We start from the raw sequence: 12,183 nt of genomic DNA, 5'->3' as shown, positions 1-12,183 counted from the left end.
CTAAACACCAAATATCATCACTGTACGTGCTCTATAGTCACATAATTATCCATTCCACGTGAGTTTTGGGGGATTGAATTGACATAACCCTCATGACATCAGAAGGGATTATTTTCCCACACTTGACAAATCTCTTTCGGAGCCACAGCAAACATTATACAACTGTTTTCATAGACTAAACACTGGTCCCCATGAAAAGTAATCTGACCTTTAAGTGTCAAAATCTTAAGAAATGCCTTGTGCTCAAGTTTAAGCACAAAGTCACTGTTTACTGCCTTCTGTTCTTTGTCTTTTAGCTTTGCTCTTAATCCCTGAAATAGAATTACCAACTCAATTATGGAGGTCTTAACTGAACAGAAATGTTTTATGGTTACTACTTTGTTGCTGCAAACATGGTCTGCTTTTTATATTATAACCCTGAACCCCTGGTCTATGTTTTTTATGCACATAATAATCCAATTATAGATAATAACAAGAGAAGGCTCTACTCCAATTAAGATGTTTCCATGGGTCTCATATGGGGCTGGGCCATTAATATTCCAGCATAGAGCCCATTACATTACAGTGATGTCAGAGGTGCCGCCGCGGTGTTGTGGCAAACTTTGCAAGAGTATTACCTCAACATAGCAGAGCATGTACATATATGTTTGTTTAATTCAGCTTTCTTATGAAAGCTTGCAAACTCTTCCGTGCTGCACAAATTACAGTTTACAGTATATATACAGTTATCCATATACAAAATATACAAGAACACGTAGGCCATCTTTTGAATCTGCGACAGGGTGAATGTAAGAAACAGCAACAAGATGGTGATGATACTGTGGACGGCATCTTCATATCAAAAGTTAAAATCAACTTTGGCTGAAGTGTGAGCGCCAAGCATCAATGTTATAAACACAGAGTCCACCTCTCCTCATCGGCTCAAAACACTGTGGCGTCCATCGAGTCCAACAGCTTGATCCGAGATGCTGTGTTGGAGACAGGTCTCTGTGGACACAACAGTCTCTGGTTTCATATTGTTATTCCAGCCTGAGTCACATATTGTCCATTTCCTTTTCCTGTGACCAGACATTAGCCAGGAGCAGCCTTAAAACAAGATCGATTGGCACGGCTGTTATTCTTCCTTCCTCTGGCGGTCCAGACAGTTGAATGGTTGAAGACGCCGTGGGCCGTGATGGTCTCAAAGTCTGATGACAGTATTTCTGCTATCAGCATTTATTTTATTTTTTTTTTAATGTAGCATAAATTGGAGGAGCAACCAGCTGCTGCATCTTCATGACCTACCATTCGCCACAGTTTTGTTTTTATTTGCTCTCGTGGTTATGAATCACATACATAATTTTCTCCCAAATTCAATAATTGTAAGCATGGCCAAAAATATAATTTAGTATGACCTAATGTTTCACGTGTAGTCAGTCAATTAGGCCTTGTGCAGACGCAAACAGAAGGCTTCATATTTTGGCTATTAATTGAAAGACACAGGCATCACTTCTTATTAAGACCCACTTGTAACATCTTCTCTTTGAGCTTGATCTTCTCTTCACCATCACAGTTATGTCCAATCATCTGGAACTGTATTTCTGAAAAAACACAATGAAACATATCCATGTTAACAACATGATCTCTGTAGGATAAGACTGGACTTTCAAATCCATTGTTATAGATCTCTGATTGGCTACCATCCACCTTTCCAGCATGTTCTTTGATAAAAAACTGGGACAACTGAATTCATTATTTTAGCTAGGCTACATGTTGAAAAATTTCTCTTCCTTCTTCAGCTATATAAATCATTTGAAATTCCTCTTGGATTAGCTGGAAAACAGAGTCTCAGACAGCTGAAAACAGGCTGTTTTTCTGACTTTGTAAAGAGACGTGGTTTACACAGGACCACCTATTTATTCTATACATAAATATAGAATATGATGTATTGCTGTAGATTAAACTGATCAACAGTATATAAAGCAGTAAAAATAAAACTCCACCTTAAACATCTACAGCAGTTAAATGAAATATATATATGTTAAAGCAGCTATAGCTATTAGATATAATGGTAAAACCCTGTCAGGAGAGATTTTACTATATAATGAGTAGTTTTACTCTAATTTGCTGATTATACTTTCATAGCTTTACTTTATGAATGTTTTGAATGCACAACTATTGCTTGTTATGGAGTATTTTCACATATAGTGTGGTATTAATACTTTTCCTTAAATAAATGATCTGAATATTGATCAATATTCAACATAGTTTACCATTTTGACAGTTGTCACTCTCACTTGTTGTTTTTTCCATCATGGACCCTGAACGCATCACCTTCGTTATCATCCTCCAGCAGCAGCAGCTAGCCGCTATTAGCCCCGCTAGTGCTAACACAAGCAGGCCTGCTTCTTACTGCTGTTTAGTAATGTTGTCATCAGTGATATCCGCCATGATGAATGTAGTCACCTTTAGTAGTTCTGCCACAAACTTTCTGTGTTTCTGTTCCTCCGTTTTTCTGCCCCGTTGCGGTGACTTTGCATCACTTCCGTTCGTACATCGCGCCATTAGGTTTGTTTTGCTAGTGTCTTCCGGAATCATGTTGGCACATGCGCAGTAGCACGGAATAGTCCAATGCAGCGGGGACTGAAGGGGGGGTCCGAGACACTTAAAATGCATTTTAGCACTCCAATTAAAAAGAAAAAACATCATTAATTAGCGAAAAGTTGGAGAAAACTGTCTATAACTTTCTTTAGAGACAGAAAAAGTGCTGCTCAGCATTGCTAGCAGTCTGGCCTGGTGGCCACACGTGGTACTGCAGTGAAATATTCCCCTGTGGCCCAAAAACATTTTCCCCATAAACCCCCATTAAAAAAGGGACATCTGTTGATCTTGATCCATCAATAACTGCAAACACAGTCGATTGTGATTCTGTTACTCATATTTCATCCAAGCTACTGCACATATTTAAAGACCGCATCACCGGGAAGTAAACGCTGAACCCAGGAAACGTTTTTACACGTATGCGCTTCTCTCATTGGACTGAATGACCCCCAACTTTGCACCTGGTATCAAATTCTTATATGCATTGCATCACATCCTGGTTGTTAATGAAAATTAAATGCGTTTTTTTTATCTGCTGAACATGTAATGCACACTAGCATTTCCCTGGTTCCCAATGCACACAGTCTGGAAGGCTACCCAAGCTAATTAACTGACGGCAGCTGCAGTTAGCAGAACTTAGCAGCTACTCTGGTGATTTGCTGCCCCCCATATATTTATTTTAAGCTTTAATTTGACAGGTGGCCAATTCTTGCATATTGCACCTTAAAATGTCACCAGAATGCAGGAAGGAGAGACCTCCAGAACTCCACTTTGGCTCGAAATCATCCCTTATTTTGAAGGTCTCAGGGGTGGCAAGTTTGCATGTGTTGTGGTAAGTTTCACAACATTACGTCACACAAACAGGCCATGGAATGTAACTCCCACACTGCCACAGAACCCTGTGGCTAATCGATGCAACGCCTGATTCTGGCCTGAATGAGGCCTTAAAACGGTCACCGAGGTGCAGGAAGTGTGTTCGCTGCAAAAGAGAGACAGAATAAAGAGCTCCCGGTACATGTCCTGCATGAAGATGTACGTGTCACTGTATTTACTTGGTCTCCATCTTAGCAAAATTGCTTCCCCCAGTGATTCTTCAGCATGTCCCTGTATCATCATCAGTTGTATATATACAGGAGTTTTTTCCCCCCCCGCGACTTCACGTCCGCTGAAAACTTCAAACAGATGTTTTCCTGACCGCACTATGTGGGATTTCGATGAAGGGAAATTAAATGCAGGGGAAATGTGGAAGGTATAGAAGGCCGGTGCCCATGTGTCACTCATCTAAACGTGGATTGCGTGGTGTGAAAAAATTATTCCACACCTCTCTTCATCATCGCGAATCTCACCGTGGTCACGTTGCCAAAGAATGTTCTCTCGTTTACATGATCCATCATCTCTAAGTGATGAAACGTGTAAACCGAAACACATTCTTTGGCAGCATGGACAGTTTCAGAGGTAATATTATGAGAGGAGATATATTCTGGTACTTTTATCCTCGAGATGTATTTGTTTCATGAGATGGAACAAAGTGCTGCAGAGGTTTAAGGGTCGATTACTGTAACTGTGTAACGGCCTTTAAAGCCCTGAATACCAGAAACAGTGTTTGCGTGCCACATTTTTGTCAGCACTAACTCAGCTTTTATGATGTGCTGCTTGACAAATAAAATCCCTCCAGTATGCTTCTTGTTTTTAAGCCCTTCATCTGTCAGAATTATGTATTTTTCTATGTAGAGTGTTTAAATATTTAACACTGTTATGAATCGTGTGCCCTGTAGCGCACCAAGTTGATTTGCTCCGCAGTAAAATTGATTAATGGAAATCATAAACTTGATTTTATGAAATCGCCTTGTTATTCTTTCAGTTTTTACAGAAGCTTCATGCAACATCATCAGTGTGTTTATTGCCCTGCTGCAGGCAATAAACTGAAAAACACAGATTCGAGAGGCAACCAGGAAGAAACACAGCACAAAGAGGAAGGTAATGGCTCTTTATAAAACATGTCATCACAGTACTTTTTCTTTCTAACTACTTTAATTAGAGGCACAACTGCAAATGCGTGGAGCTGATCCAGCAGGCTAAAAAGCAAACCAGGATGTCAGTCCGTTGAACAGTGATGGGTGTTTAGAATGAGCACTACTCTGTGGCTTTAAAGGGACAGTTCACTACAAAATCCAAAACACATATTTTCCTCTTTATCTATTTAGATTGTTTTGGAGATGGAGCCTCAGAGATGTTCACTTTCTCTCCAGTATCATGCAGCGAGATGAGACTCTGCTTGTGGGACTCAAAAAATACGTTTGAAAACTGATGTCATTTTTCCAGAATTAATGACCCGGTTAATCAAGATAATCCACAGATCTTGTTGTGAGCAGTTTCATGCCAGAACTACTTTATTTCTGTGTCACCGTGCTGATGTCAGGGTGTAATTACTCATGGACTAGATAGTGTGACAGCTCAGCCAGGGAGGACGGCGTTAATGTTTCCAACACGGTCACGAGCAAGCAGCCTTTTCATCCTGAAACTGTGCATCATCTTGAGCAGCCGGGTCATGATTTCTAGAAAGAGACATTGATGTTGAGGTTTTCCAAATTGTATTTATTTTACAATACATTGAAGAGAAGGCAGACATCGTCAGTACTTGGCAACTCTCGCAAAACCAATCTAGATGAATAAACAGCCCTACAGGTAAGGCGAGAAATATGTTGTTGATTGGGTTCTTTGTTTCTTTTTTACCGCCCCTTTAAAACCTGTCTCATCAAGTTGCTGCTTCACAAACTCACCTGACTGTTGACAAAACTTGTTGTTGACAAAAGCTGATATAACTCAACACACTTGTGTCCGCTGGATAACTATTTTAAGAAAAGGATTCATCAGAGTGCATGTTGTTTCATTGTTTTGTCTCCTTGGTCAAGTGATGCCGATGCTGAACATGTCCCAGAAAAAAAAAGTCACATCACATGTGACTCAGACTGTTTTTAAGTCTAAGTTCTGTAAAGTTGTTGAATGTTAAACCTGTAGAAGTATTTCTGAACTGGCTATAAACATGCATTTGTCATCTTATTCTTTATTTATGAAACAGTGTTATTGGTCGCAGATGTGGACTTCCTCTGGTCACATGAGATATGTAAAAAACAAGCAAATATTCGACCATTTAAGCATCCAGAAAAGTTCATCCCATTCATTATATTTAAAAGATCAAACCAACCACAAACTCTGCAGATCTATAGCAGGCGTCCATGCAGACAGTCCGGCCGGGCCAAGCTTAATGTCAACACAGTTCTTCCCGGCTGCACATTCCAGCCTAAAGTCCAGGCAACAGTCAAAGGAACCAGGCAATTACAGTGCAGCCGCCTGCGTCACTTTTCTGTTTACTTCCTAAATGTTCAGAAGTCTCGGAGGCTTTTGAAGTCACTTCCTTGTGTGAGGGGGCTCCTCTTTCTCCTCCGAGGGCAAGAAACTCGCCGCGAGCGAGTGTGCTCAGTTCCATCTGCGTGCCGTAAGAACGGACTCTGATAAAACTGTGTTACGGTCTCTTAGCAGCAGGAGTGCACATGTCAGACAGAGCCCAGAGAGTGTGTGTGTAGTCTCTTCACCTCAAAATGAGAATCATTCAAATGTTCAAATTGATTTTAAGTCACTGTGTTCCTCATGAATCTGAAATTAGTTGCGTTTCATCAAACAAGAGGTCAGTGTTTGTTTACCCTCATTTACGGGAAATGCAACTGAGCTGCTGACCAGAAAGTAAAATAGAAAACAGTGATCAGATAAACTACAGAGTGAGAATCTGCATATTTTACTCTCCTGCACACATACGCAGCCTTTCTCAGGTATTCTGTCCTGACTGATGAAGGAGTACATTAGGAGGCAGAGGTTAATCAGGCACAGTCCTGAGAACAAGTTAAATCAGCCAAGTGAAAGCACAACACAGTCCTTGATTTTTAGATTTGTTAAATCAGCCCTGAACCCACAAATAAGCAAATAAATAATGATAATATCTGCTTGTTAACGACTTCTAGAATTGTCACATGAGTACCTTGTTCTCTGATATGCTCACATTAAACAGAGTGAACCACAATGATACTCAGTAGAGCGCCTACCTACACCGAGGCCACAAGTCGTCTTTATCTGCATCAAACTGTACTGTAGATACCATCAAGGTGAGAAAGGTAAGTTTAGTTTTTTGTCCTGCAGACAAACCAACCAACCAAAACACAGACACGGGTGAAAACATACCCTCCTCGTCGAGTTTAACAACAGATTACAAAATAGAGTTGTGATAGCATAACAGGTCTAAATGTTATTTGAGGATTCATATGCATAATTAAAAAACAGGACATTTTGAATTATATAGTGTCATTTAAGTTATGGAATGAGTAAAGTTCCTGGGATTACTGGGTGAGTGTTCCTCCATCTCCTTCCATCAGCCTTGTCCTCCAGTTTCTCTTTGGTGATAACGAGACATTCCTCGGTGAGGCAGGATATGTAATCTCTTCAGCATATTGTGGGTGTGCCCTGGGCTTCCTCCCAGGTGAGTATCCCCTCCTCAGGGAGGCTGCCAGGAGTCCTCCTGATTAGATGTTCAAACACCTCGCTCCTCACAAAGAGCTTAAAGCTCCTGCCTGACGTGTGAGCTCCTCATCTGTGAACACATCTCACCTCAGATGCTCGTATCTACCGTCTTACACTTCTGGTTACTTCCCGGAGCTCACCAACATAAATAAGGGTTCGAAGCGTCGCTGCTGACACTGCACCAGTCACACTGTTAATCTCAAATTCAATCTCAAACCCGCATCATTCTTTTCATGAGGCCTCGAGTGTCTGTGAGGTTCAAGTGTCCACGGTTGTATAAGGTTTACTGATAACAGCACTCCTTCCAAAATAAATAACTTTAGCCTCCAGTATGAATGTATAAAGGCCTTCAGCAGTGAAGTGTAATCCAACAGAGCCACATCATCGTCGAAAAACCAACCACGTCCACTTTTCTCCAACTCATCCAGTTCCTTGTGTTGGAAGCAGCAGCATAAGTTAGACGTCCCTCTCTCCATCCACGTCCATCAGGTCATCCCAGCAGATCCTGAAGCATTCCCAGGCCAGATGGGATATAATCCCACCAGCGTGTTTTGGTTCTGGCTCAGGATCTCCTCCCTGTCGGACGAGCCAAGAGTACCTCTGAAGGTATCCAGGAGGTTTCCTAACAGATGCCTGGACCTCCTCAACTGCCTCCTTTTGATGCAGATATGTACAATAACAAATCCAGTTCAAAACGAACCACGTGACATCGCAGAAATGCCTCCATAAGAGCACTTGAAATCAGAAGATTTTCCCCCAGTTGTTGAAAAAGAAGAAGCGCCGTTCAAATGGATCTGTTACTGACGCCAACACAAAGAAGCCTCTCTCTGTTTACAGATCTGTGCTGCAGGAAATATTCTCTGCCCTCATCATGCCTTGTTTCTTTCTGTGCAGAGTGACTGAAACCGTTGAAAAGTCTTTCCTGAGTTTAGAGGCCTGAAGGAAGCCCAGGACAAGTCAAGCAAGCAGCTCTCAGCGAGTGAAACCAGAGAAATGTCAAAGCTTACGAGAGCAGTGAGTCAAAGACAGCCATTCACCGGCCAAACACTCGATACTCGGAGGATCACAGCTCCAAATATTGTTATTAATCCATATTTTTGATTGATCATGTTAGCATGCTGTTATCTGTTGATACAATCTCTGACTTTAATAGCAGGAAAATCAGATCAGGACGTCAAGACAGCGAAGAAAAGAGAAAAAGTATTTATAAAGATTCTAATCTCTCCGGTTTGTATCTGCTAACAGACAAACGTCCTCTCTGAGTGTGTTTGTATAACAGCAATTTGATCCTACGAGCACAGATCAATACTCTGATTACTGCTGTCACATGGACAACTTACCAGTGGTGAGTAATCGGAGAGTAATGAGTGTGAATCGATTAAAAGATCTGTCAGTGTACCAGTGTGAGAATGGAGCGTAATCTGGTTGGAACTCTTTATAAACTCCCTCAATCACAAAAGTATCTTAACAACGTTAATTGTCATCTTAACGACAAGTCTAAATGTCAAACTCGACATAATTTTAAAATCTCACAATGTTAAGGAAAGTGAGAAACAGTTCCTGGATCTGTGTCTTTATCCGGATCGGCACCAAAAGTCAAGGGGGCCTATTCTGGGCTCAGACCCATCAAACATCCAAGTTCTGTGGAAATCGGTTTAGTAGTTTTTGTGTAATCCTGCTGAGAAACCAACCGACGAACAAACGGAAACAGACAAAAACATGAGCTGAGTAACAAAAGACGTAGTTAATCAATCAATCAATCAATCAATCAATCAATCAATCAAACTTTATTCACAAATGACTTAAAACATGGGATGAAAACAGGTTTTAGAGATTGTTGCACACCAATTGTAATTAAATGAATAGTTCAAATAATAAAAGATGATCAAAAAAAAGATAAAAACAAGCATGAAACAAAACAATGATAGAGGTAAAATAAATTATTGCAGAACGTTTAGAAAAGATAAGAATTAGAATAATAACAACAGCAGTAAAATATAAATAAAAATCCTTATAAAATAAAGTAAAACTGAATATAGGGCTGTGATAAAAACAGAGTTAATCAGCTTCAGCTCTTAGCAGCTTCATACTTCATCCACAGCACCAAAGAGCTGAGAGGATTCACGTTGTCATATTGTTTTCATGAAGAGCTTCAACTCACGATCACATGTTTTCTCCTGCATCACCTTCTGCACAAGCGCGCTTTGTTCCTGTTCCTGGAATGCACATCGTCAAAATGTAAATATAACAGCGAGGTAATCACGTGGCTCTAAACTCATTGAAGTGGGTTTTTATTTGCCGGAAATGCTTCCACTCATGTACAAAATCCTAATTCTTTGCTGCCCTGCGTCTTTCTGGATAATAACCGAACTATTAACTGTGAAGTTGGGGTCACGGCGAATTATATAAAGACTTTAATCTATTAACATAATCTGGATTTTCACAGTAATCGAGTTGTTTGTGAATGTTCTGCGTGAATATTGCTTTCAAGTCTTATTTGAATGATGTTTGACTGGAATAACCCCGCCGCCCGCTGCCTGTCCCCTGCTGCCCTCCCAACACAACATCACACACTAATCAATATGAATATTACGACGCCGTAATCTGTGTGTGTGTGTGTGTGTGTGTGTGTGTGTGTGTGTGTGTGCTTTCTCTGGCTGCAGGGGGAAACAAAAATCCAACTGTCAGCTCCCTGCGCCTCACACAGCCTGTGCGAGTCATTTAGCACACATTTAGCACATTAAACAATTAGGCTCCCCCCGCCTCCTCCCCCTTCGTGTCCACCCATGTTCAACAATGGGACTACACATATGTCACATACGTACGTGCGTACGGGGCCGAACATAACCATGCACGAGTAAAAAAAAATGAATAGATTAACCGTGCTTTACGTGCCAAAAGACGCTCATGCAGCACACACGAGTTGCGTCGGTGTGCGTGCATCAAATGTGAAAATGTGCAGAGAGGGTGAAGTGGGAGCAGGCGGCGAGGATGGGGGTGAGGCGGGGTGATGACGGGTGGGGGTTTAGCAGCAGAGAGGGTTTTAGCAGCAGCTGCCCAGAGAGCGACGACTGTACGAGAGGGAGAAATAAAGAGCGAGGGAAGGAGGGACGGAGGGAGGGAGGATGGAGTCTTAGCTGTCAATCGAGAAGAAGAAGAGGAGGAGGAGGAGGAGGTGGAGGAGGAGGAGGTGGAGGCAGTGGTAAAAATGCAAAAAATGTCATTTAGCTTCATGCATTTTAAGTCTTTCAGGGAAAAGGTGCAAAGAAACCGCAGTGAATCTGCCTGTTGTGAAGTCCTAGCGTGATGTGCTCCTGTTGTGTTCTCTTCCCTGTGATATCTAAATGTTGCACCACAAAAATTACTAATTAATATGCCTCGTTTTTTGTTTTTTTTGTGTGTGTGCAGCGTGCATGGCTTCCGAGCTCCCGGTCCCACCAGCTGCCAGCAGTGTCACAGGGTTAGTGGGGCCTTGGGCCACACAGATAATCAGCTTTATTAGTGCTGCCGCTAAAACCAATTTAAGAGCAGACTAGAGGGATCAGACGGGCCAGCTGTCCACACCAGCGCCTCGGCAGGCACCCCGGCCCCAGCCCACACAAAACACCAAAACAACAACGAGCCAACTGTGTGCGCTGCCAATTCAACTGTGTGAGCAGGCTTATTACCATATCTCAAACACTGGCCCAGAGGATGTAAATAAAACACTGCCATTACAAAACCTGCTCTCATTGATACAGTTGAGATAACGATTATGAAAATATTCAAAATGTTTTACAGGTCCATGGTCATTTAAAGCAGGATTTCTTTTAATATTAACGAGATGTTTTTTAGCTCCAGTTTGGTGGGTTTTTTTCCAAATCACCTCCAGTTCTTTCCACAGGCCGACTAACTCATCCGCGCAGTCAAAACATCCTCGCCTCATTAACAAGTCCCTGACCCTGACAGTGACCCACCAGCAGCCTCATGACCTCATGGTGTTTCCTCTCCGCGTACAGTGCATCGCCCAGCCCTCCCTCCGCTGATGCTAATTACAGAGCGGTGAAAGGAGGCTAACTCCATATTAGACGGTGGCTAGCGTGCTGCTGCCGCTGCACTCGGCCCCGGGCACAACTTCAACCTTACGTCACGTTTGTGTCTGGGTTGAGAACGAGACGAGTGGGAAGTTCCTGCAAGATAATCTGGTCCGGTCGCAGTCTCAGTCCCCATCCTCTGCAGAGAGGCCAGGTCTCGTCCTCTCAGACAGAGGTTTCAAGACCAGATTAGACACGAAAAGGGCAAGTGAAAAATAGGACACGGTAATAGATGGGCCGTCCAATATCAGGGCACCAGGGCAGTGAACGTAACGTCTGAGGACCCAAACAGAAAACAAATGAGTCCTGTACTCTTTAACGGACTTTTCTTTGCAAAGCGCGTCACGTGTGGTTGTAAAATGGTTGCCCAACTTTGAGAATTACGCAACCCCGCCGCGCGATTAGCTAACATTCTGCTGCTGAGCCCAAACAATTACATTCAAGGAAAGTAGAAAGTAAAAAAATACGCTTCTCATGAAACGTAACACCAAGCAGAGAGGACATGTGTTGCTCTTCTTTCTGCATTTGCTGTGAAGATCCACAATTGTTTTGCAAACCAACAAACCTCCCCTGAGTTTAAACTTTCCCTGGACAAATGTGTCTCTAACGTGGGGGAAACAGCTGTCAGAGAACGCAGCATTGAACTTCTTTGGTGGTAAAGTATAAAAAAAATAGTGATGTCAGCCATCATTTGCGAGGATGAAGAGCAAAGATACCTCTCTCTGCAGCTCCTAAATATGTTCACACCTATTAGATACGTTTACAATCCATCAGGGAGCCATTAGAGTCTCAAACTTTAGTTACACATGAGAGGCTCGAACTCCAGCAGCGGCGTCCCAGAGGAGACAGAGCGCAGGGCATGAATGATCAGAGTGTGTGTGTGTGTGTGTGTGTGTGTGTGTCCATGCACACACATAGCGGCTTGTATTCCTGTCATTTGTGTGTGTGTGTGTTCAGTCAT

The sequence above is a fragment of the Sparus aurata genome, chromosome 9 (assembly GCF_900880675.1).
Source record: "Sparus aurata chromosome 9, fSpaAur1.1, whole genome shotgun sequence".
Taxonomy (NCBI): domain Eukaryota; kingdom Metazoa; phylum Chordata; class Actinopteri; order Spariformes; family Sparidae; genus Sparus; species Sparus aurata.
Note: the sequence above shows the minus strand (reverse complement) of the source record.